The sequence below is a fragment of the Rattus norvegicus genome, chromosome 18 (assembly GCF_021556685.1).
Source record: "Rattus norvegicus strain SHRSP/BbbUtx chromosome 18, alternate assembly SHRSP_T2T, whole genome shotgun sequence".
Lineage (NCBI taxonomy): Eukaryota > Metazoa > Chordata > Mammalia > Rodentia > Muridae > Rattus > Rattus norvegicus.
The window spans coordinates 60568396-60594849 of NC_141551.1; the positions used below are offsets into that span (position 1 = coordinate 60568396).

Below are 26454 nucleotides of genomic sequence, written 5' to 3' on the forward strand. Positions count from 1 at the left end.
CTCGCTGGTGTTGTGGCCCTTTCTGTTCTACGTGTGGGCCACGCTGGCTCTCACTTCTGTTTTCTCCCTGTGTGCTGAGAATTTCTGTTTTATAACCACTCTCCCAGATGTTAGGTGGGGAGGCAGAAAGAGAATACTTTCAAGTTTGTGTGTGTGGGTGAAATGAAGCTTGGAAGTAAGATCTGATGGAAGAGAATGAAGGCCGTCCTTGAGCAGTGTAGCTGGCTATCGGGAGTATTTGTGACAGAGTAGGAATCCCATGGCTACCTCTCCAGAGTTGATTGAAGGTGGACCAGGGTTCGTGACTGCAGTATACAAGGGCCACCAGCAGGTGGGGCTGCAGTCTCTTGGCCCAGGTAGGATCCTCTTAAACTCCTCCTCATCATTATTAAAGAGTGGTACCAGGGGCTGGGGATTTAGCTCAGTGGTAGAGCGCTTACCTAGGAAGCGCAAGGCCCTGGGTTCGGTCCCCAGCTCCGAAAAAAAGAACCAAAAAAAAAAAAAAAAAAAAGAGTGGTACCATCAGCAAGCCTGATCCCAAGCCCCTCAAAGGGAATCATACAGGCAAAGACCCCTGGCTCTGCCATCAGCTCCTCTCTGTATTCGTGGTCCTTAGAATGGAGCATGTTCCTGGCTGTCTTAGTTAGGGTTTTACTGCTGTGAGCAGACACCATGACCAAGGCAACTCTTATAAGGACAACATTGGGGCTGGCTTACAGGTTCAGAGGTTCAGTCTATTATCATCAAGGCGGGAACATGGCAGCATCCAGGCAGGCATGGTGCAGGAGGAGCTGAGAGTTCTACATCTTCATCTGAAGGCTGCTAGCAGAATACTGACTTCCAGGTAGCTAGGATGAGGGTCTTAAAGCTCACGCTCACGGTGACACACTTCTTCCAACAAGGCCACACCTACTCCCACAGGGCCACACCTCCAAATAGTGCCACTACCTGGGCCAAGCATATTCAAACCATGACACTGGCTTTCAAGTGGGAATTTACATTGAGCCTTGGGCGGAGGCCCCCCTCTATCTTGGGCTGCCTCTTGGTATCCTAGGCACAGTTGAGTCTAAGGAGTCATGGGCTCTCTCTCTCTCCCTTCTCTTTGACTACTGGATTCAAAACTTAATTTAAAACTGGTGCTTCCGACATGTTGGAGACATTGGTGAAAAGAAAAACATCTTATGTTAATAAATGTGCACTGAGGTGTGGATTCGTTTAGTTAGCGGGGCTGGGGATGAAGCCAGGGTCTTGCACCTGCTAGGTTTTAGCTCAGGCAGCCTACACTACGCCTCTTGAGTTCCTCCTTGAGGGAAGCAGAAGGAGGTAGCTAGGGTTGGTTGAAGATAGTGGTTCAGTGCTACCGGGTAAGGAAATGCAGAGGAGTTAAAAGGGTCTTGATGGCAGAATGCTGCTTTCAAGAACACTGGGGCCTCACTGCTTCTCCGTCCAGGGCGGGAAGGAGGGCTTAGAGGGGCTTCACTTGCCAAGGATCCGAGTGGTTCAGAAACATGCTGGGTGCCACTAAGCTAAAGGGCCAGCCAGTTTTAGTGAATAAAAGTGAAGATTCATTTCGTCTTCATGAGGATGACAAGCAATGTCCGGATGGGCGTTCTTGCCCCCTTAGCTATTCTTCCTGACATTTGTGTGGCCTTTTAAGAGAGACTCTGGGGGGCTGTCCTTCCTCACTCCCACACCCTGTGTCCCTCACTGGGTGTTCCAAATGGCTGAGAGACTTGGAGGTTCCAGGTCACCTGGGGCAGGCTGTACACACCTTAAAACTTGGCTGTCAACTTCCAAGGTACAGTCTGGCTGCAGGGCAGCATGGCAGAACTTGAGTTGTCCTCCGTGTCTCTGGAGTCCACCAAGTTCCACCTGGTCTTTGGCCCGGCTGCCTCTGTGAGGAGCTGTTTCTGTCTTCCCCACGTCTGACGAGACAGGCAGGCGTCAGCAGCAGCTTCCAGCCCAGAGAGCTCTTGCTCAGCACAGCTCCCGAGTGCCCTGCCCTGGTGGAAGCTCTGCAAAGGCTCTACCTGGGCAGCAGCTACAGAGCCCTCCCCTCCCAGCACCTTGCTCCGCCCACCCGCTCCAGTCTGTTGCTTGCCTGTAGGGAACTGGAGAGACCAGGATTCCTCTTCCATTCTTGCTGTTGTTAAGGGAAACAGACCAGCCATCTGCATCTAGACCAGCCTTCCTCTCCCTCTCTCTTTCAAAGGAGGTTTTTTTTCCTGCCTGGAATCTGGTAAGTGTGGGCAAAGGCTCTGTCTCCTTTCTTGATCTGTGCAGAACGGTCTCGTGTGGTGGATCCGTGAGCTTTAACCTATGTGTGCTAGAATTCAGTGGAGTCTTTGAGCTTACACCTTCTCTCAAAGTGCTCGTTGAATATTTTTTAGCGTGCCTTGATACCTGTATCAAAAAATATAGCATATTTTTTTTCATTCCTCATGTGCTTAACCTCTGTCATTTTGCCTGAAGCTTCTTCTTCCCACTGTACGGCGCTGAAAATGATGCGGATAGTTCTCTGGTGCCTTCCCCATGAATAAATGATGCATTTGTCATTGCTGTTTTCCTGAAATGGTCAAAAATAGACACAGTGAAAGGATCTGTCACACCAAGTTCAGAAATTTGGTATAAAATTCTAGGTGGAAATAAGGACAGGTCTTTCTTTTTAGGCTTCGTTATGTGTTTGTTTCGATTTATAGCATAGCCACCGTGGTCACCTGGGTTGCCATGAGATATGTGTGTCTCTTGACCCCTGGAGATTTACTTCCTAGGACGGGACTTGTCACAGACCTTCATAGGGAACTCCAGGGGACAAGTCCTATGGATCCTCACTTTAGCTTTCACAGAGCTTCACAGATCTGACCATTTTGCTCTTGTGTGGGGAGAGACGTCCTGTCAGGAAGTTTTAATACTGAGAAGTGAGGGGCCCAGCGACTCGGCCCTTCCTCACTAGCGTCTCATAGTTCTCAGTCTTCAGAATAGAAACTGTTATCCTCTTTTAGAGAAGGTGCAATGGGCCTTTTATATTTTCCATGTTTGAAGTTAAAGAGGACTTACATAAATGCCATTTAGAAAAAAAAATACAGGAATTAGTTTCTTGGAGTAAGCTGTCTTTCCATGAGGTCACTTGCAATAGCAAGAACAGTATGGGCTTCTTCTCTCTCTCTCTCTCTCTCTCTCTCTCTCTCTCTCTCGAAAAAGAGAGGGAGAGAGAGAAAGAGAGAGAGAGAGCGCACGCTTTAGTCACAAAACATATATGACAAATATGTGGCTTGAGGAAAATGGAATTATATAACCCTGAATGGAAGACCGGGCATTTGGGGAACATGCCCATCAATAAGAAGCTCCTGGGCCCCTTACACAAATGCTGAAATGGAGCATGCATGTTCTGTGTGGTTTCATGGGTTTAGGAAGAAGGAGGAAGTTAACCTTGTGGGGATGGCTTAAAACGGGCCAGAAAACAAAATGTTTGTCAGGAATCTTCAAAACCAGGGGCCTTTGTAATGTGTGAAATTGAACTTCTGACCCTTCTTGCTTCATGGTGACTTGTTTTCCTCGCAAATTATGTGGTGTTGGGTCTTTAGATATGGGGCAGACAGAACGATTTAATTTCTATAGGGACTCACTGTTCTTTTTGTGGGTGACATGAGATTGTAGGACCAAAACACCACCCAAAAAAAAAAAAAAAAGACAAAAAAACAAAGACATTTGAACTTGCCAAGAAAAAGGCCTCGTCCTCCTTATCTGTGTATAACTCCATCCTCGTAGGCTGCTTTGCACGGGTGGTAATGTTTGTCCCCCCTAAGGGAGCAGGAGGAGCAAAGAGACTCTGACAGCTCCAGGAGAAAATCAGTGTCCTGTTCCCCGAGCCAGGGGTGACCTCATTTCTGCTCCTGCCTGGACACTGATGTTCTCTTCCTGGTGACTCAAACTCTGTGTTTGGTAACACTCTTTCGACTTCCAGACTCTCGCCTCTTGCCAAGAGGCCTGAGCACCTAGTTAATGATCTCTAGGGTAAATGATCTAACCTGGTGGGGACGGCTCCAGTAGACTTGCATACCCTCCTCTGGGGACTTCTTCCCCGCCAGCCACCTGCCCACCTGTAGGAACTGGTCAGAGCCAGTTTTCTGTGCTTTCCTGGATGGTACAGGTGAGGTCAAACTACAAACGGTAGGGAAGACAGCAGCTACAAACTCCCCTGCAGGGGACTCACAGGTAGCTAACTCCGGGAGGAGTGGGGTAGTCTTGAGGTCCACAGGCACTGGGGATGGTGGCAGGGTAGTGGCAGGCAATGATGGTATTAAGCGATTGTATGTCCTGGTCTGCGTGTGGTAACTGCCCGGGTCTCCTGCAGGCACCTTGGCTGCCATCTGTTCCTGCTCATCTTTGATTGACAGTAAATGGCAGGGCTGTCTGGGTGGCCTTTGAACTTGTAGGGCGAGCAGGACGCGCAGCAGTGTTTCCTTCTGACCTAAGGGCAGCACGGGTGGTTTCTTTATGCTCCACCGGGAGACCTAAAATAAGGGTAAAAATAGCTTTTATAGTAACAGAAGCAAGACTTCCCCTTTGTGATTTTTGAAAGATAGCCATTAAAGGTTTCTTTTTTTTTTTTTTTGTGTCTGCAGTCTCTCAGGTTTGACTGGGGAGTGTGTTTCTCACAGGTCTCTGTTGAGTTATATTAAAGTACTTGCCGCTATAACCTTCTCTCTAAAGAAGCAGAACGGCAGATATGAAATCAGGAGACATTTACATAAGTCATGTATTTTAGCATCCTATCCAGAGGCATCTTTCCACCCTCCCTACCTTTAATTGTGTTTTAGAGAATGGAGCCAGCATTAATTGTGGATGGCAAAATGACCCTTGAGCTGTGTGGCCCTCTGAGGCAGGGTGTGTTCGGATCCATCGTGAGCCATTTCGGACTCGTTCTCAGGCCAAGTCCTGCCTCACACAGGCCAGATTGTCCGTTAGCTGGGACTCTGATGTTTATTCTAGAATCATGGAGTAGGTAGAATTAATTGTGATTTTTAACCTGAATTCTTTGTTATTAGTGAATTATAAAATGTATCTATGTAATGCTTTTTTTTTTTAAAGTACTAACTCAACTGGATATAGTGATGGATGCCTAGAGTCCTCCTACTTGTGGGGTGGAAGCAGAAATATTAGGAGGTCAAGGTCATTCTTGGTTACAGTGCAAGTTCAAGACCAACCAGGCTACCTGAGATAGTCTCAACGTATTTAAAAACAAAAAACAAACACAAGAAAGCATCATGATCCAGCATAGCTGAGGGCAAAACATTGACTTTGCATTTTTGTTCTTCAGTGACTGTGTTTTATAGATAAACACTGGTGTGTATATCCTAATAAAGGGAGTTTTTAATTATTCTGTTATTTTCAGTGGGGTGAGTGCAGTTATGTGTGACAACACTCATGTGGGGGCCAGAGGGCATCTTCAGACAGCACCTGTCTCCTTCCACTTTTCTCATCAATGTGTGCAGCAGGCTAGCTGACCCACTGGCTTCTGGGGATCCTTCTGTCCACACGTTCCGTCATTCCGTCTTGTAGGAGGGTTGAGATTCAAGCTGCACAGTACTCACCTGCCTTTTCTTCAGTGTACAGAGCCAAACTCCAGTCCTGCGCCTGTAGGACGAGTGCTTTATTCACTGACCCCGTTTTCCAACCAGTACTTTGTAAAACTATTCATTCCATTCTTGTTGAACTCTGGTATGTAAACTTACCATCGGTTGCTTAAAGTGGTTCTCAAATGGCGGTTCTGTCTCCCTCACCAACATGTGGCGGTTTCTGGAGACTTGGGCTGCCACAGTTTTGGGGAGAAGATGATGGTGGGAAGTGGGTGGGCACTTGTGGGTTGGGGCTCCTTGCTGTTTTCATTTTTGCATCTGTTGTAGGACACCTCTATCATGTACATCCAGCCTCAGGTGTCTGTCAGGCTGGGATGAAGAGCTTGACTTTAAAGAATCTGTCTGCATGGTCTGTTCATAAGGAGTAAAACGGTGTGGGGTGTGTGTGTGTGTGTGTGTGTGTGTGTGAGAGAGAGAGAGAGAGAGAGAGAGAGAGAGAGAGAGAGAGAGAGATAGTTAACAGAGAAAAAGAGCTGCCATCAATACAGCTTTAAGGTAAGAAAGTGTCTTTGACAGGGCCAGGGAGATGGCTTTGGTGAAGGTACATGTTGCCAAGCCTTATGGGCTGAGTGCCACCTCACGACCTGATGTGGTAGGAGAGAGCTTACTCCCAAGAGTAGTCCTCTGACCTCCACATGCTTGCTGTGGCAACCATGGCCCCACGTATAGGCTAGACAGACAGACAGACAGACAGGAAGGCAGGCAAATTGTTGGATAGATGGATGGATGGACAGATGATAGATAGATAGATAGATAGATAGATAGATACATACATACATACATACATACATACATACATACATGCATGCATTGAAAGGTAATGGAGAAGGGGTTGGGGATTTAGCTCAGTGGTAGAGCGCTTGCCTAGGAAGCGCAAGGCCCTGGGTTCAGTCCCCAGCTCCGAAAAAAAAAAAAAAAAAAAAAAAAAAAGAACCAAAAAAAAAAAAAAAGGTGTCCTTGGGGGCTGGAGAGATGGCTCAGCGGTTAAGAGCACCGACTGCTCTTCCAAAGGTCCTGAGTTCAATTCCCAGCAACCACATGGTGGCTCACAACCATCTATGGGATCTGGTGTGTACTTGTATACATAAATTAAATAAATAAATCTTTAAAAAAAAAAAAGAAAGGTAATGGAGAGATGGATGGACAGACAGATGATTGATAGACAGATGGACAGATAGAGAAAAATAGGTAAAAGTGAAATGTTTTTAAAGTGTCTTTCAAGTTCTAATTATTGGCAAGGTGCCTTATTTTAATATAACTTGATAATTAATAAAACTATAGTAAATAATTACCTGATCCTTTTTATGCACATTATGTGTGTGAGGATCCATGTGACTATGTGTGTGTTACTTTGGTGGAAAATCAAGGCCTTGCAGCCTTTGGGCAACTGTTCTACCACTGAGCTATATGCCCCGCCCTGACTTGACAATTTCTTGCACCAACTGTTTGCACTGGGGCTTCATCGGTACAGAGAGAAGCAGCAAAGTGGGAGATGTGGCTGTGGGGCTCTGTGTCTCTAGATGGGCCTGGGCCTCGTCCCTCACAAGGTGGGGATGTGACAGACCCATGTCTGTGGCTGTCGCTGTGAGGCCGAGGCTGACGTGCAACTCTAGAAACAGACTCTGCGATCTCAGAGCTAATTCGGTCTAACGTGCTCCCTTTGGGGATGAAGGAACTGGCTCCAAAAGGTTAACTTTCCTTTTCTAGTCTTCTCTGACGTGTTTTCCTCCCTCCTTTCAGTTCTCAGGGCAACTTCGCCTGTTAATTAATTCACTTTTCAGTTAATCGTGCGCTCAGTTCTGACACCTTTTATTGTCATGCCGCCTGCTCTTAGAAATCTTCAAGATTAATTTTTTATGCATATGCTTCTTGACGCCTTAATTAGATTAAACGGGCTTTGCAGTCGGGATAATGGTAAAGGAAGGTGCTTTTGCGTGCCTGTCTGTCCCCAGAGACACGCTTGGTAAATTTCAGACCCAGAGAAGAGATTCGATGACCTGATCAGACTGGACCTGACTGAGCAACTGTGAAAATTAGAACCAATGTCAAGAGATGTCCTTCATGTGAAGACTGACTTGCTTCCCTCATGGGTAGCTTTGCATGTATTTGAGAGGGCCAGAGGTGCCTGTTACTGTCCATCAAGGCTGACTTGTAAAGAATCTCCTCTCAACTATGTTTCATCCAACATTCCTGTTTTCTTTTGACCTAACCCAGCACCCTTTTGTCACGCGGAGGGCCCACATGTGCACTGGATGCACAGAAAGTACTCCAGCCCGCTTCTGGTAGACTTGGCTATTCCCGAGGTGTGGCTGGTGTTCTGGAATAAACAGCCCTGTGTGGGGTTTATTCTGGCATTCTGGTGGGATTTAGTCACACACTCACTCATCTAGCAAACAAGCGGTCTCTCCAGAGCTATACTAAGCTCCGCCTACCTCTGTAGAGCTCTGCTAGGCTCCGCCCCACTCTGCTGAGCTCAAAGAAGAGGTCCCTGCCCCACGTTTAGAAGACGGCTAGAGAGGGCTTGCACATGAAGTCTATAAACTGTCAGTCCCTGTCTCCTAACCCTCCCTTCACACACTCATTTCATTCCCACCACAGCAAGTGTATTCCTTCTGTTTCCTCCTACCTCCCTCTGCCTGCCTTGGCTAGGTTTGGGTCTAGGGAAGTACTAGTCATAGTGGGTCTAGGGAAAAGTGCAGACCATGGGCCAGTAGCAAGCTTGTTAGGCAGACAGGTGTCAGGCCCTGCCCCTGATTTGTGGGTTCCAAGGGGCCCCCTATAATAGGTGATTATGAGAAAGCCCTCCCTCATCTGATGCCGCCTTCAGGAGGGGGACACAGCAGTGGTTGGTCACCAGGAACATACGGATTCTCACTTTCCTCCCATGCATCCTCCAGCCTGCTGTCTGTGTATCACCCAGACTTCGCCTGGAATGGGCCCCCCTTTGCTGAGGGGTCTTTTCTAGATAGTTCTGCCCACCATTTCCTGCTCAGTGTGTTCATCACAGCTTCTCTTCTCTAGCCATCCTGGAAGTCCTGACAAGTGCCCCTGCTCTCTTTACTGCACGCGAACCCCGTAGAATCCACATCTGTGGTTCTGGCTTTCTTTATTGCATTTGTCCCCTGTAGAGTCCACATCTGTGGTTCCAGATCCACAGCTTCAAGCAATCAGAGACTCAACAGAAATCTGAAAATACGTGAGTGAGAAAACTGCATCTGTATCGAACGTGTCTAGACCCTTCTTCCTTGTTGCCCTCCCCTCACAACACAGGAAGACTATTTTCTGTGTCCCTGATATGGTATGGAGTATAATAAGTTATATAGAAATGGCAGAAGCTCTGTGGTGGAGTGTGTAAACAGTAAATATGTAGCATAGTGTGACATACAGGCTTTGAGCGCCTTCGTGAACACTGAACAGCACTGTGGTCCAATCGTTGCCTATATGCACACAAGAGCGTGTTAGCTCCACAGCCTTGCCTTATGGCGGCCATGAGGTGCACGTGTGAGCATGCATGAACACAACCTTATTAATAATTGCTTCATTAGACTCCTGTGTGTACTTAAATAAAAGCTCGGTTGTCAATCACTCCTTAAGTTACGCACAAACAGACTTGTTGGCCTAAGCCCTTGCAAGTAATGAAATTGTTGTCAAGATAAAAATCATGTTATGTCAGATTCGGTATTTCTGGTGTCTGGATTGAAATTCCGGGTGGCCAGTCTTGGAAAGTGTCAGGCAGTAATCTAAGTGGATGCGTGTGTTTTGTACAGTGAGTGTGAGGTTCTAGTGTACCGTCGTCTAGTGTTGATAAAAATACACAAATAAAGGAAGGGTTGCTTTTGTTTTAAAAAGAGGATTCTCAATACTGAGAAACAGATCATCTTCCCCCCATATGCTATGCTAGCTGCACCCAAATTAGTAAACGCTGAAATAATTATGGCTGATAAAAAACATTTCGCAAATTCTTCTTACTTTTTACATAATTAAAGTAAGCTCTCCACTTGATCGTCATCTCTGAGATAAACCCAGTCTTGCCAGGCTGTCTGGGAAGCTTGGTGAATCAGACCCTAAAATTTCATAACATTTCGAAAAATAACCACTATGTACTGTGACTTATCGAGGATACAAAGAAGTTCCTTAGCTCTAAGATTTGTGTCAGTCTTGTCAGCCCAGCCCAGTGCAAGCCAATCCCATTATAGAAGTCCACTGTGAGAAGGCCATTGCTTTGAGCTTTACCTAAGTGAAATTCAGCTCTCACAAGTTGTAAAGCATAGCTAGATTTATGACAGACTTCGCCACTGTGTCTGCCTGCCTTCCACTTTCTAGGCGTGCTTTGTTTATTTATAGTGTTTGTCTGTGGGCTTTGCTTAATATACAGTGCAAAAAGGATTTTTTTAAGAAAAGTCTCTTGATATTGTGATGCTGATATTCTATGGGTACCTTGACATTTCCACAGAGCAGGGTTATCACCAGATAAAGTCAACCAAATCAGCGCCCCACACATTTAGACAGACAAACATGATTCCTGTGTTGCGTTGATGAGTATTTGTGTCTACGCTGACAGGCAGTGACGTGAGGGAATTGCATATACTGGTGAGCTTTAGTAAGTCTTTTCCAAACTAGGTATAGCATTTCCATATCCTTCCTAGCCTTAAACACATATTATATAAGGCCTTTGTCTTCACTGAAGGGTGCAAGGTCACATGTAGAAATCTGGGACTCCAGAATATACCATACACTGTTAGAAATGAGAAGTCATTTGTTTTTTCAGATAAAAATCAAGCTTCCCAGCTCTGAAATTCAATAGAGTGCAGTGAGGGGTAAAAGAGACTAAGAACGAAAGGCAAGAAAAAGAGGAACTCTGCATCCTACCCGTGATGGTTTAGAATGTAAACCAGATGCAAATATCCAGTGAACTAGGAACAGCTTAACAGACAAGGCTCTGACTGGGTGCCTGGAGAGAAGGCTTAGCATTTGAGAGCATGCGCTGATCTTGAAGGGGAGAGGGAGTCAGGCACTAGGATCCAGGTTCAGCAGCTCACAACCTCTTGTTACTGTGGCTTCATGAGATCTAACACCTTCTTCTTCAGTCCTCCATGGTCATCCACACTGACAGACACCTATCAACAAAGACTAACCCTCCCCCCTACCCTGTGTGTGTGTGTGTGTGTGTGTGTGTGTGTGTGTGTGTGTGTGTTTTAAAGAACATCTCACTACTTCACCAACAATCACAAGGTACTCCTAAGGTCTACCACAGCAATACAGAACCCACTATAGACACGTATACCTACCTGTTTGCTATGACAAGGTTATATGGCTGATTACAGCATCAGTCTCTAATGCAGTGAACTAATGTGGTTTTATGATCACCAGCCAGCTAGTACTTGAACAATTGTGAGTCTGGATCTAGAACAGTCAGGCTGGGTAACGCTGGCAATGAGTCCTGGTCATCACAGTTGGCCGAAAAAGTAGCAGAGATTGAGAAAGGTAAACGGGGTCGCCTGGCAAGGATATTTGCCTTTTCTCAACAGGATGGAGGCTATATTTAGAGGAAATGTTTGTAGTGATAATATTTGAAAGTTTTGTTTTGTAATCCTAGGGAGCTTGGGTTATTTCAACTAGAGGGAGGTGGGGAGCGGGGGGAGGAGATGGAGAGACAGGAGTGTGTCCAATGGGAGAGGAAAATGAGATGATTAATCATTGCAGAATAAAAATAGAAAGCACGTGGGAAGCAGAATCTTGAAGCTTCAGGGCTATCCGTTAGTCCTTAGAAGAAGATTTTGCTTTAAGAGAACTGATGGAGACCCGCCCACATCCCTAAGGAACTTCTAGCCCTCCCATTGCATGCAGGTAGACTGCTCTAAATATATTCTGCTCTAGCCTATTTCCTTCCCTCCTTGTTCTGCTCCCTTCGCTCTAGATAAGAATCACTGCCCGCTCTTTGCCTCCACGGTCATTCTTGTTTCCTTTGCACCATGTCTATGTTCCAGGGTCCTCTTGTACTGGTCCCTCTAAACCAGCAGTTCTCAACCTGTGGATCACAACCATTGGAAAACACATCTTTCCGATGGTCGGTAGCAAAATCACAGTTGTGAAGTAGCAATGAAATAATTTTCTGGTTGGGGGCCACCACCACATGAGGAACTGTATTACGAATTGCAACATTAGGAAGGTTGAGAACCGGTGCTCCACACCCCCTATGCGAGGATGTCTCCTTATACATTCTTATACCCTTTGGGGTACAAGCATCTATGAGAAGGCTTCCTCCCCATTTCTTTCTGTCTTCTCCATGTTCGGGACCCTCTCCCCATGAGGGTGCTCTGCACACTGAGGACCAGATGTCCTAAGCATCCAATAGGAGCGTGGCTAAATGAAGTCAAGTTTCTCAGTCAGAAGCAAGCATTCTCTTACATTTGCAGAGCTGTTTGCACTGGGCTGCTCATTCCTGGCCTCATAAAGAAACCCTTGGAGGACAGCCACTCTGCCTGAAGTGCCTAGAGATACTATCTTATAGCTTAAGATAGGAGGGAGAAGTATTACACACAAAAGAGAGGAACACAGAGGTAAAGGGTCAGGGGTGTACAAAACCAACAAAGTCCTGTTGAGATATGGGATACTGCATGCAGTTTTACATTCTGCTCTCCTTTGCGCTGGGAAGTGGCCATGATACCGGCTCCCTTCAGGCTTCCCTTGAGTCCTGGGATAAAAGACACAGACACACAGTCGTTCAATTTCAACTTGCCTTCTAGGCACAATTGCTGGACACTACTGTCTCCCACCTGGAAAAGTGTGCTCTTACCAATTTCTTATCTCCATCTCATCTACCTGCCGTCAACTTCAGTGATTAGTTCCATCTCGCCCCTGCCAAACATCCCTGACCACCTGCCTGGAGTAGTGGCCACAGGTCCCAGCTCCTCCCAAGACCTCACATCTTCTCTCTCCAAAGCATGGCAGCAAACCCCGTTCTCCTTCCTTGTGTCTCCCTCCCTCCAAGGACCCCGAAGTTCTGCCTGTCCCTTCTGCCCAGCAACTGACCCATGGCCTTCTTTACTGACAGATCAAGAACCAATTGGAGAACAGGACCTTAGAGTCATAACCACCTCCTACAATGGGAGGCCTTGAGTAGTATGTGGATATTCGAAACGGGCATGATGGTGTGTTAGTTCTTGACGCCATGTGGCAAATACTACAGAACGAACATGTAAGTTGGAACCAATGACATTCCTACCTCCAATGGGCACAGGAGAGGTGCCAGTAGTATTGTAGATGGCATTGTCCCCAAGCTGTTCATCCTCCTACCCATCCTGTATGCAAGCTTCTTGACACAGCTGCTCTCTAGTTATCCTGTACACTAAAAACACACCTTAGTTCCGCCCTCTCCCACTTTCTCCTTTTCTTAAGCTTTAATGAGTACTTGTTCACTAAGAATGGCAATCGCCAGCCTAGAACCTGATTGGAAAGTGCTTCAACATAAGATGAGAAATCTGCAAGGTGTAGCAAGTGCAAAGAGGTGATTTCTGTCCGAACACAGAGCTGATGGCCAGTGAACTTTGAAAAACAGATCATTCCGACAATCTCTCACGGGTGAAAAGTAATATATAGGTAGGAGAAAGAACCAGCACCTAGGCAGATGCCTTATTCACAGGTTTTGCGAAAAAATGGGGACGGGTGCTTGCTTAGAGTCCCAACAGAGCGTCGGTCTGCAGTGTCAGAGTTGTTTTGCTCACTATAAATGGAGTCCAGTCTTTGTGTATGTGCATGGGGGTAGGGTTTGTCTATAATCTGTGGCTGTTCCTGTGCAGTAGAAATGTGTGAAGGCAGTGGTTCTCGACCTTCCTAATGCTGCGACCTTTTAATTGCAGTTTCTCATATTGTGATGACCCTCACACCATGAAATTATTTTAGTTACTACGTCAGAACTGTAATTTGGCTATGTATTTGCTATGTAAATATCTGTGTTGTCCAATGGTCTCAGGCGACCCCTGTGAAAGGGTTGCTAATGCCTCTAAGTGGATCATGACCCACAGGTTTAGAATCACTGTGTGGATTAAGGCACCTGGGGTGTCCATCTTAGGAAGAGCCAGCTAGTGGAGTCTAAGAGGCTTAATGCCTAAGAATCCCCGAGCCCCGCTCTACCTTCTCCACACGTCTGGACTTGATGGCAGCAGCACTATTGCCCTTCTCTGCAATGGTGTTCTCTGGGGACTCTGTCACCCTGAAACTTGCCTCTGTTCTCTGGTATGTGTACCCTCTCCTGTGTGCCCTAGTAACCAAGCTCTGGCCGGCCTTTGGGGTCTACAGGGTGCATAAACAGGGTGCAGTTCGTTAGTTGCTGTTCACTTAAGGTAGAGATGTGACTCTCTCCCAGCAAAGTACATTCGGCCCCCCAAAGAAGAGATTGTTTCCTCACAGGTTCTGGAGACCCCAAGGAACACTAGGTGGTAGCCAGCAGAAGACTTGCTGTTACCAAAGTAGCATCTTATTGACACTTGCTGGGGGAGAGGGTTCAGGAGTAGATGAAAGAGGTATAGAGGATACTCGGTTTTCCTTCTGGCTTTCGTAATAGCCGCCAGCATCGCAGACAATAGTACTTGCTTCAACTCCTAGATAAATCATTAGTGTGTCAATTGTTGTCATGAGTCAGAGCCTCTAAAGTGTCTTCCCTTAAAGAGGCTGAGCTTTCTTCTCAATCTCTTGTCATAGGGTCTAAAAATGGAAGCATGAGTCCAAGCTCTTTCCAGATTATAAACTAATTCTGAGTTAATAGAGCATAGGCGATTGAGTGCCATTTTCAAATGCCTCCAGCCAGGTTGGGACCTTTAACACCTCAAAATTCCCTGGAGTGAGGATTAAGGGACTAGCAGTCATGTGGCTTCTGGTCTTAGATGGCCTTCTAAGTAGGTCAGAGCCTCCCACACCACTCTGGGATGCATAGGCCTTGGTCTTTTCAGCATCTACTTCTGAGACTTGCCTCATTAAGCCAAGAAGGGCTTTCTTCTCATAGTGTGTGTGTTGGCTGAACCTGGGACTGCAGTGGCTTCAGAAGGACCGATCCTTCTCACTCACAGTTCCACATAGCAGTTCATCATCAAAAGCAGTGAGGGCAGGAACCTGAAGGCAGGAGCTGATGCAGAGGCCATGAAGGGGTGCTGCTTACTGGCTTGCTCCCCACGGCTTGCTCAGCCTGCTTTCTTATAGAACCCAGAACCACCAACCCAGGGATGGAAACACTCACAATGGTCTGCTCCCCACCCCATCAATCACTAATTAAGAAAGTGCCCTACATGCTTGCCTGTAGCCCAATCTTATGAATTTCTGTCCTGACTTCCTTTGATGATGAACAGATGTGGAAGTGTAAGCCAAATAAACTCTTTCCTCCCTAACCTGCTTTTGGTCATGGTGTTTCAGCACCGAAATAGTAACCCTAACTAAGCCTAAGACCAGATGGAGCCATCATCTCCTGCTGGCTTGCTAATGCTCTACTCAGAGAAGGCCAGCTATGTGTTCATACCCCGACTTAATTGCACGGCTCTCAAAACTTTCATCTGACTTAAACCATGTGTGATGTGTAGACCAATGGCCTCAGGTGGGGCAGGCAAGAGAATCAAAAAGTCAAGGTTCTTTGGCTACCTTGGGATTTTCCAGGGCAGCCTGAGCTAGAGACTCTTAAAATTCTTGTTTCCCTCTGTGGTTAGTTTTTCTTCTTGCTCTTTGTAGAAATTTTTAAATGTTATATAATATTCGTCTAGACTAGGGAAGGTACTTTTAGTATCGAAGGTTGGGGGTACAAAAGTCACTTGAAGGAGTGACGTTTGCACCGTAAGAGTTTGAAAGACATCGAATAGAAAATAGGCAAAGCAAAGGAAAGAGAAATTAACAGATGAAGGTGACCGTTAAACTAGAAGCAAAGCAAAGTCCGGATTGCTAAGGAAATTCAGCAGCTGGTCAGTCAGAAGGACAAATGGAAGACAGGAGTCCATACAGAGTAGGGGCCCAGGATGGTGACTGAGCCACTGAGCCCAAAGAACAGCATGTGGGAGAATGGCAGAGCGCCGCAATGAGCCATCGGTGATTTAAGAGAAGCCGTCCATGGTTTAGAACACTAATTCTGAGAACCCTAGGACCTTAGCACATTCCTTTTGCACTAGAAATAACAGTCTAAACCGTGTGCCCCAGCCCCCCGTGTGTACACACACACAAGCCTCTCTGCCTTGATGAATTCTGCAGGGAGGAAAGTACAAGTCCTTGTCGAGCAGGTAAGACCCTGCATGGGATATGAATGAACAAGCACTGGTGGGGTTTTTTTGTTTGTTTGTTTTTTGTTTTTTTAATTTTCCATGAAGTCCTTTAAAACAGAGTGAGAAAGGGGTGGGGGTGGGTGCGACCCCGAGTTTCAGGTCAGTCTGAGTTCTACAGCAAGATTCTTTCTCAGAAAACAAACAAATAAAGAGAGTTGGGTAATAGTAACGGGGAAGAGAGACGGGTTGGATGCATGGCGGGTGGGTAGCAGTATTTACCGGAAAGTGCTAGGCACAGCCCTAGCCAACACACTGGAAAACATAGGGCTGATTCATTAGTAAAACACCAATGGCCAAAACCTACCCAAGAACCAGTGTAAAGCTGGATAGACCAGTTTCTATAGCAGAGACAAGAAGGGCAGCTGAGAGCAGAAAAGGGCAGGCAGGCTGCATGGGGTTTCCTAGTTTTGTTTTTAGCTATCCTAGCCAACCTTTAAAGAACACAAAGTTTCAGTGTTACTTGTACTACTCAAAGGCCTTGAGACACACGGAAAGGCTCCCAGTACACTTAGAGAATCAGCATAATTTTAACCTGAGAGCTGGGTTCTCCCATCGTGGGTGGGGGAGGGGCTCGTGAAGTCCTACCCTAACTGAGGAGCTGTTGACCATTGGTGGCTGCTGGGTAGGTGGAGAGCCAGTTTTCTGCAAGGATGCAGTCCCTGAGAGGTTGCCCATTCTCCAACAGAGGGTCTTCTACCAGTGCACACACAAGCAGCACTAAATAGATTTGGTAGACTTTACAAAAGTAAAAACAGCACAGTAACCTGGGAGGGAAGAGTGGTGGGGGCGCTAGGGTGGGGTTGGGGATAGGCGGTGGATTTTATTAAAATGTGTTAATGGGTTTATGGAATTGTCAGACAATAAAATACGGATACACTTTGAATTTTTTTTTTTTTTTTTTTTTTTTTTTTTTTTTTTTTTTTTTTTTTTTTTTTTTTACGAGCCACCACACTGGGAGTCAAACCCAGGACCTCTGCCAGAGCAGTTAAGCACTAAACCATCACTGTAACCCCATGGAGCAGTGTAGACTAATATTATCTATGCAAAGAGTTTACAATAACTTATTAACGAATAGATTTGTGGGTTATATAAAAGGTTAATACGTCATAGTCGGTGCTTCCCTCCAGTGAAACTGGGTGCTAAAGGACTGGAGACTTTCCTAGATGCTATCAGGAGATGTGTGTTTACCAGGGCAGCAGAGGCTGAGAAGCTGGCTGATAAAGATAGTAGCTATTAATAATATAATAAGTTTGAAAAGGCAAACCAGGAGGAAGAAGAATAACAAAAGGTATGCTCACACGTGTGTGTGTGTGTGTGTGTGTGTGTGTGTGAGAGAGAGAGAGAGAGAGAGAGAGAGAGAGAGAGAGAGAGAGAGAGAGAGAGAGAGAGAACAGCAGAAATTTAAAAGTCAAAACTCTCAAAATGTTTCAGTTAAAATTTGGAATCAGCAAGGAGTCCCCTTTTACAATTATTTAATATTGCACTGAAGGCTCGATGAAAGGTTTGTGTGCCTGGAATTCTAAGAGCCTCTAAGGGAAAGCAGTTTCTAAAAACAGTAACAATTGTTGGGGGGCTAGATTTAAAACACAAACAATAAACACTTTATTTAGGAAACCGCCTGCTCTTTCAAAGACGAATGCATGGAAACGCAAGGCAACCATTTGTCTTAGTTGGGGTTTCTACTCACAGCCAGAAACAACTCTGGGAGGAAAGGATTTGTTTCATCTTAAAGCTCTGGTCTCCCTTCATGGCTGAGGGAAGTCAGGACAGGAATTCCCGGCAGAGACCTGGAGGCGGGAACTGCAGTAGAAGCCATAGAGAAACAGTGTAACTAGCTTGCTTAGCCTGCTTTCTTAGCTACCATCCAGGACTACCTGGCCAGGTGTGGCAGCAGCCCAGTGACCTGAGGCATCCCACATCAAGAAAATATACTTTGCCTCCAGGCAAATCTTAAGGAGGCATTTTCTCAATGAAGAGTTCCTCTTCCCAGACGACCCTAGCTTGTGTGAAGTTGACCCAAACAAAACAAAACAAACCCAAAAACCATTGAGCACAATTGAACTTGATACACAAAAGTTTGACACTGCTAAAGTTCCTTTCTTTTTTGCCCCTCATCTGATTGCTGAAGTTCCTTTCTTTTTTGTCCCCCCCCCCCCATCGGATTGCCAATATCACAATATAAAGCCTAGTATAACTTTTAAAGTTCCACAGTCTTTTTAAAAGTACAGTCTCCTTCAAATATACAAAGGATTTTTTAAAGTAAAAATACAAAGTCTCTAAAAATCCAAAGTCCCTCAACTGTAGGTTCCTGCAAAATAAAATGAGTTACACACGTTAGAACCAGAGCACACTGGAAATTTCAACAAAGCAAAACCAACATCCAGCCCTATACGTAGAATCATACAGTCATCGTCCTCGGTCTGAGACTCATTGACAATCGTCGGGCTCCTCTTGAGCCCTGCCCTTCACAGGACAATAGCTTGTCTCCTAGGTTCAGGCCAGCTCCACCCTATAACTGTTGCTGTCCTGGCATCTCCAAAATTCTGGTACCTCTGTTGCTACTTGACTGCCCTTCACCAGTTGCCTTCCTTGGGCTGTCGTCAGGTACTGTGACCATGCCAAATGATTCCAAGCCCCATCTTGTCTGCATGACTCCTTCAACTGCATCTGAGGCTGCATCCACAACTCTCCTGATCTCTCATAGTGCCAATCTTCAGACACTTTCCATGTCTTCAAACCAGGACCACCTGAGAAGCTCATACCCATTACCAAGTTCAGCCACGGACACAAGGCACACCCTTGCTACACCACAGCTTCTGGTCACTGACCCAGAGCAACCACTTCTCAGAAGATTTTATCTCAATGCTGCTGGCCTCTTCTTACACACCACTAATTTTCCAGCAAAGCTAAGAATTCCCATTAGTGGTTCTGGGCTCTTAAGCACAGTTGATTCATCAGCCCCAGCTGACCAGAACCACAGATTCTTAATTTGAAATATGGAATGGTCCCGATAGTCTTGAAGGGATTCTCAAAAGTTCCCCTGAAGCGTCACAAGCCGGGCCACCATCTTCTGCACTGCTGTCAACCTTCTTATCTTCCAAGCCTACCCAGCAGCCCATTAAGCTCCGATTGCTCAGTGACTGTTTTAGCCCACACTTCTGAACTCCTTCCCAGGCCTTCCCACGATGGTCACAGCATTCACATCCCACACTCCTGGTGTAGTTTCTGTCCTCACTTCCTTTCTGTCCGTGTGGTATACAACATGACAAGGCCACCCAGGAAGCAAAGAGTCTATGTCAGTTTACACACACTCTATTTTGAAAGGCAGTCAGGACAGGAACTCAAGGAAGGAGCTGGAGGCAAGAACTAAAATAGAAGCCAGGCAGGAACAATGCTCACAGGCTAGCTCAACCTGCTTTCATATACTGTCCAGGAACACCACCTGCCCAGGGGTGGCACCACCCCAATGACCTGGGCCCTCCTACACCCATCATTAACCAAGAAAATACCCCCGCACACTTGCCTAGAGGCAGTGTGTGTGATGAGACCTTCTCTGAATTGAGATTCCCTCTTCTCAGATGACTGTAGCTTGTGTCAAGTTGACAAAAACAACAACTACAACCACAACAGTAACAACAAAACAACAAGCACACTATTCCGACATCATCCTTAGTGAAAATATGAACTAAATCCCCAAAGAGTGAAACTATAAAGCCACAAATGTATTTAACACAGATTAACAAGTAAATTTATTGTGATCCTTTTTAGAATCGCAGAGTTGTTCTTTTTTTAAATCGAATAAAAACCAATCCTGATGTCTCTATCAAAGGATAAATGCATAATTCTGGGGGAAGAGCCGAGGTGAATGTGAGGGAAGAAAGTCAAGCGAGCACAGATTTGGCCCAGAGACGATCACAGGATGCTGAGAAACGTTTCCACGCTCAAAGCCGCATGGTTCAGGGTCCAAAGGACTCGGTGGAACCAGACAGAGCGCGAGGCTGTCTCTCTGGGTAAGGGGCAGTTCCTCTGCGATAAGAGGGATGCGCGCACGCGCACTGTGTTGAGAAAAGCTCGTTGCTCTCAAGGTACAGATTAGGCTCTGTCTTCCTCTGGAGCGGGGTGGCAGGAAGGACCCAGGGATGACTCAGTTTGTGTTGCCACAGATAAGCCCCAGAGTCTTCTAAACCCTAACCCCATACAGACAATGCAGTCTTTAAGAAGCAAATGTGAGAAATTTGTAAAGTCCTGCTGCGAGGGAGGACTTGGACAAAACCTAATGTGGGAAAGACAGTGGGACATCAGCGCCTGGGGACGGGAGAGCAGTGAGGCGGGAGTGGGTGAGTGGGTGGAGGAGCGCCCTCATAGATGCAAAGGGGAGGGGGAGAGAGGCTGGGGGGTTGGGGAGGGAAAACTAGGAAGGGGGATATCATATGAAGTATAAACGAATAAAACGATTAATAATAAATAAGACATTGGGGCGCATTTTAAGGGAAAACCCTTGTGTAGTAAAAGATACACTTTGTAAGCATGGGGAAGGGCTGGACGTGTTCCTGGGCTGAGCTGGGGTGGGGGTGGGGGTGGGGAGCAGAGGTTGATGCGGATGACAAAGAACAGGACAACCGGATTCCCAAACCTCTCCTCCCTGCCAGATTAGCAGCTGAGCTGCTGCTGCCCAGCTGGCTGACTACATGTCAACCGCATCCATGTTCTCCCTGCGGAGGAAGCTGCAGAGGCCTGTGGTTTGAGGTTAGAAACCCTGGCTTCTTTCTCTTAGACCATGGACTCTTTCTTATGCCACAGGGCTCCTGAGTTGATCTCCTGATCTCTCTGGATTTTTCTGAGCATCCTAATTAAATTTCTACACCCCCCACCCCCCACCCCCCACCCCCTCCCGAGACCCTGTCCGTGTATTGCTTTCCAGCACGTGAAATGGCTTGGGTGTTTTTCAAAACCCCATTAATGTAGCTAAGGACATCTTCCCACATCTGCCCCCATCTTGAAAAGCCCTGTGGTGTTTGTTGGTGTAGCTGTGGTTTCTGTAAAAAAAAAAATTACTAGTATTGAATCTTCGATCCATCTTGAACATTCCCAGAGTCAGGCTAGACATATAGTTCAGTTGGTAAAGTGCTGGCAATAACTGTAGTCACCCCCCTCCCTCACCCTCACCTCCCTCACATGAAAAGGAGGCTGGGAGTGTTAATGGGCTCTGTAGTTCTGGTTCTGGTAAGATGGAGACAGGAGGACCCCTGGGACCCACTGAGCAGCCCAGCCTTCTTAGCCAGCAGAACCTGTGCCAAAATAAGTAGCTATACGGTTGGTGTCTGAGGAACAGTGGCCGAGGGAGCAAGTGTACACATGGATCACTCCACCTCCACCCCAGCTTAAAGAGCAAGCTTAACCAGTGGGCACTATGGACTCAAGGGTCTCAGCCATTTTGGTCCGTTTTTGGTAAAGTGTGGTGAAGTTCAAGGTGATGAGAGCATTTTTAGCACAAACCAGGGAGCAGGAAAAGTATGATGGATAACCTTCATAGCCTAGCCTGGTGACATGCTCCCAAAGCAGCCGGGCTCCCACACAGCACCACCATCTGGAGAGTGTTCACTCAGACACGAGCTGGTTGCCACTTTTCAGAGCAGACACTGGGAAGTTGCCCACTAGTCCCTCCCTGCTGGTTGCAGCTGGTGCTGAGAACAGCCTCTCTCCTGTGCTTGGCATCACCCTGTTTTGTCGCTCCTTTTACTTTGCCAGCCTGGAAAGGAGAAGCCATCATTTTCTGTCTTTAATTAGTTGAAGTGTCCAGGACTCTTAGTGCTTTCTTGTTTCCTTTTTATAAAGTACTGGCTTGTAGCCTTTTGTCCCTTTCCCTCCCAGGGTGTTGTTGATTTTTTCATGGCTGTGAAGTTCTTTATAAAAAGAAAACAAGTGGATTCGACCACTTCTTTATGCAGCCAGTGTTCACCCTCAATTAATTGCATGTTATTATGAAGACACTTTTAACATTGCGCTTTTCAGTATAGCCCTTCAGTAGTGCCTTGGAAAGTTAACAATTATTTATAGCATTACTTGTTCTTGTTAAAGATAAAAAGGGGCTTTCCCCTCTCCTTGGAAAAATGACAGAAGTTTCTATGTCTAAACACAAGGAGGAAACGACTGTCAACTACTGCATCATTGCATACCAGGCAACGTCTCTCTGTTTATCTTTTGGGAGGGAGTGTGGGTTTTTCTGATTGCCCTCATAACGTTGTAACTTATTCCACCATGTGATACGTAATGACATTCGGGTTTCTGAGTGTTCAAGCGTCTTGTTTTGTCCTGTCTGCTGAGAGCTTCTAGTTTTTTTTTTTTGGGGGGGGTTCTTTTTTTTTTTTTTTTTTTTTTTCCGGAGCTGGGGACCGAACCCAGGGCCTTGCGCTTCCTAGGCAAGCGCTCTACCACTGAGCTAAATCCCCAACCCCTTTTGTTCTTGTTTTAAGAAAGTGGGAAAAGATGTGAATATCTTTGTGCAAAACCAAAAGGTTTTAAACTGGATTCTGTTTTTGTGTTTCTTTCTTGGAAATGGGATTACTAACTAAAAAGAATTTTGGTAGCTAAACACTTTTTATGCGTTTCCTATTTGTGTTCCTGTCGGCATAGTCGATAGTCCTTTAAGAATGAAGGACTTTCAGGAGACACAGTCTGAAAGAGGCAGGTCCAAATGAACTTGAAAGGTTTGGCAAGGTCAGTGGGAGAGTGGTCTAATTGAGGTTTAGGGAACAGGCAGGAGCCACAGTTCTTCAGGGCTGTGTGGGCTGTTATGAGGAATTTGCATTTTTATGGTGGAGGTTGAAGGAAGTGGACCTCCGTGTTGCCAGAAATGGGAGTGGTTCTCTGTCAGTGTTGCAGGTGAGAGTGGCCCCAGGGTAGTTAGGAGGCTGTAGTAAGAGCCTACAATGGATGAGGGCTTCAACATATGTAGTAGCTTCAGGTGCAGAAAGGAGAGAAGGGGGCACACAGGCACCTTTCAGCTGATGAGTGGGACGTGTGAGAAGGACAACAAGAGAGTGTGACTGACAGCCCCTGAGGTGTGTCTGTGTGGTGGGGTGTTGCATGTGTTGGAGTAGCAGAGCCTGAGCTCCTTTGAAGTCTTCTTAGCTCCTTAGACTTCCAAGTACAAACAAGCTGGGAGACTGGCCAGTGTTGGGTGGACATCACAGTGTTTGACGTGTGTTTGGAGTTCTAGATAACAGCCCTGAAAGCTCAACATCAGGAACACAGTCATTTCACAAACGGGCATAGCTATAAGCTGCCAGAGGTTTCAGAGATACAGACTGGGAGGCCGTATATATGCTTGGGGCAGAGCAGCGTACAGCCTTGTGTACTGAATGGCATTTGGAGAATCCAGGGGCCCAGTCCTCCTCTCAGTAAAACCATAACCCTTGTTTGAAGCTTTGATAAGTGCAGAAGAACATGATCCGGGAACCTATGAAGGACCCTAACCGCACATGCGTCCTCTTTTATACTTAGGTACTGGGACAATAAACTAAACCAAGGCAGGAGAGTCTGCTTGAAGACCTTCGTAGAGAAATTCAAGACCCAGGGTCACAAAGCTCTGTCTGCGTTACATAAAGAGTTTTGCCAGCACCAAGTCATCCTTGTTTTGCTTCGTTTCCTTCCTCCCCCACCAAGTGTCCCAGTTTCTCTTCTACTGTAGCTGCTTCTGAGCAAGGCAGAGAAAGTTGGGATTCTATTCTACATCAAGCATCTGGGTTCTCTCTCCCCCTGTGATTACTCATCCTTCAATAAGTGACAGTACAGTCATGTCACCATTTTTAAATACCCTTCATTAATCACAGCAGATAAAATGTAAAGATAAAAGACAAGCCTATAAGTCCCGTAAATCCTATAAACCCAAGCAGAGAGGGAATTGATCACCACCTCATTGCCTTTCTTTCCAGCCCTTTGGCTGTGTTTATAATTAGATATATAGAAACATAAACAGTATTTTATGGTAAACATTTCATGATAGCTTATGTTTTTAATAATTTTTAGAGACTACATATTATACATTAAATCATGGAGGCTTTTTAGGGAAAAAAATCCTTGAAGATTTCACTAGTTGGCAGATCCTTTTAAAGTTAAAAGAAAATAAAAACCAAACCTGAACTATCTTTGGAATACTAAGAATTTCAAATTTTATGTTCTTAAGATCTTGTTTTGATTAAAGTCACTCTTTTTTTTTTTTAAAGATTTATTATATTTCTATGAGTATACTGTAGCTATCTTCAGACATGCCAGAAGAGGGCATCGGATCCCATTGCAGATGGTTATGAGCCACCATGTGGTTGCTGGGATTTGAACTTGGGACCTCTGGAAGAGCAGTCAGTGCTCTTAACCGCTGAGCCATCTCTCCAGCCCGATTAAAGTCACTCTTAACCATTCGTATTCCTTTTGGATATGCTAGCTAAACTTTAATTATCTTTTAAATATACTTTCCCATGGCTCAGGAGATAGACTTAGTGTTTAAAAGCACTTGCTCTTGTAGAGGACCTGGGTTCAGTTCCCAGCACCCACATCAGCACATCAGATGGCTTCTCACTGACTTCACCTCCCGTTCCAGAGAATCCAATCTCTTCTGGTCCTCACGGTCATCTTCATTGTGTATACACATTTACACACACACGCACACACACACACACAATTTATAAAATAAATGAATTATATATACATCTTGTAATTCATTGGAATATACTGATTTAGTGTCATTTATAAAACCTACATGTGTAAGGTGTGAGTGTGTGTGTGACTGTAAGTGTGTGTATGTGTAAGGTGTGTGTATGTGTGTGAGTGTAAGGTTTGTATGTGTAAGGTGAGTGTGTGTATGACTGTTAAGGTGTGTATGTGTGTGCGTGTATGAGAGAGAGAGAGAGAGAGAGAGAGAGAGAGAGAGAGAGAGAGAGAGAGAGAGAGAAAGAAACACTGGGCTGGGCTCACTTCATGAAATACCTTAGTGTCCACCTTGTAAGCATGAAGACCTCAGTTCCATCCATCAGAATCCACATTTAGCAAATGATTTGATTAGTGACGGTTATAAGTCCTAGCTTATAAACAACCCAGTTGTCCTTGAATAATGAACAGTCCTGAGCAGGTGGTTTGGTAGTACATCAGAAGTTCCTGCAGGTCATCCAAAGCTGCATACTTAATCGATAATACCGAATTATGGGAACATCGGCATCTTAAAATGTGCGTCCCTGAGGGTTGAACCCTGGGCCAAGTACATTCTGGGCAAGCTTCTTACCTCCTTCTCATTCCTTCTCCCCCTCCTCCACTTTGCATATTTGAAATGAATCTCCGTCAGTTCCCTAGGCTAGTGTGGTGCTCCCTCTGCATTCCAGGCAGAGTTTTAATTTATGATCCTATTGCTTCAACTTCCATAATGGCCGGGAGTAGCTCTCTGTGTTTTGCGGTTATACTGTAGCCGGGCAGCGTCAGTGCGATTTTAAAATAATAACTTGAAATGTCATTTGGAAAAGAACTGTCTCCAAGAAATAGACAGGAACGAAGGCTTCTGGCTGGCCCTTCCCTGGTCGTTCTCAGCTCTTCTTCCTGGGCCCTCTTCTTGGCCAGAGAAGACTCTGGGGCATGCTGGGAAGGACTGCTGTCTCTTTTCCTTCAGGTGCTGACTGCGTGCTGCCCGTGTTGTGAAACTGAGGCATCATCAGTCTGACGACGTCAACTCCTTCCTGTTTATCAGCCCTTGCTTTTCTCAGCCTGGCACGAGCCTCTTCAGCTTCCATTGGGGAGATGCTAAAGCTCCAGCACACTCCTTGGATTCTATACTAGTCCTTCCCCATGGCTCCAAGGCCTCCACCACCATGATCTGCCCTAGGTCCTGTTCCTTCAACCAGTGGCTTTATCTGGAGCCAAGTTACCCTCCAGGGACTTTGAGCAGTCTCTGTAGCTGTTCTCTGTTCTCCATTCTCATACCTGTGCGGACCGGCTACCTAGTGGACAGTGGCAAGGTTGCAGACAAACATCCTACAGTGTAAAAGATGCCCCACACCAAAGCAAACCAGGACTGAAGCTGCCCCAATATCCACACTGAAAGGCTAAGCTAACCTTTTGTAGACTGGCTCTCTGGCCTGCTCTGTCCCCTTTGTTATCTGAGGTCTTGTCCATGTCACCCTTCACTGTCGTCTAAGTAGGGGCACTCGGGGAGACAAACATGGGAGATCAGGCTAGTAGGATGGTCCTATGATACCCCAATGAATAGGAATATGGTACTCACACTTGGGTGTAGAAAGACCGGGCCCTGGTTTCTTCCCATAGGCAAAAGGAATCACACTTAGACTTCTGGCCACTACTAATTAAAAACTTTTTTTTTAACATGTCTGAATTTCATGCTGAGATTGTTAAGGACTGGTCAGTTGCGTTGCCGGCTGAGCATAAACTGGTTTCTGTGGGTTCCAGAGAAGGAAACGGTTGACCTGAGAACCCATGTTTGACTGAAGTGGGAACATTTGATGGAGAAAGGTCTTCCCCTT

General features: G+C 46.0%; 1 protein-coding gene and 1 long non-coding RNA gene across 22 annotated transcripts in view; one reads left to right on the plus strand and one right to left on the minus strand.

Moving 5' to 3' along the window:
• The window catches only part of Nedd4l (NEDD4 like E3 ubiquitin protein ligase), a 332826-nt gene that overhangs the window by 132063 nt on the left and 174309 nt on the right, over nucleotides 1–26454 (plus strand). The window contains exon 1 of one of the 21 annotated variants that reach the window (XM_087592393.1): nucleotides 1803–2239. The gene's annotated coding sequence lies outside the window, so the exon portion shown is untranslated. 21 annotated transcript variants of the gene reach the window in all.
• On the minus strand, nucleotides 20520–24850 carry LOC147999844 (uncharacterized). Its single transcript, XR_015642615.1, has 3 exons — nucleotides 24341–24850; nucleotides 22387–24142; nucleotides 20520–22263 (listed from the first exon to the last, which is right to left on the minus strand). It is a non-coding gene; the product is annotated as an uncharacterized LOC147999844 (long non-coding RNA).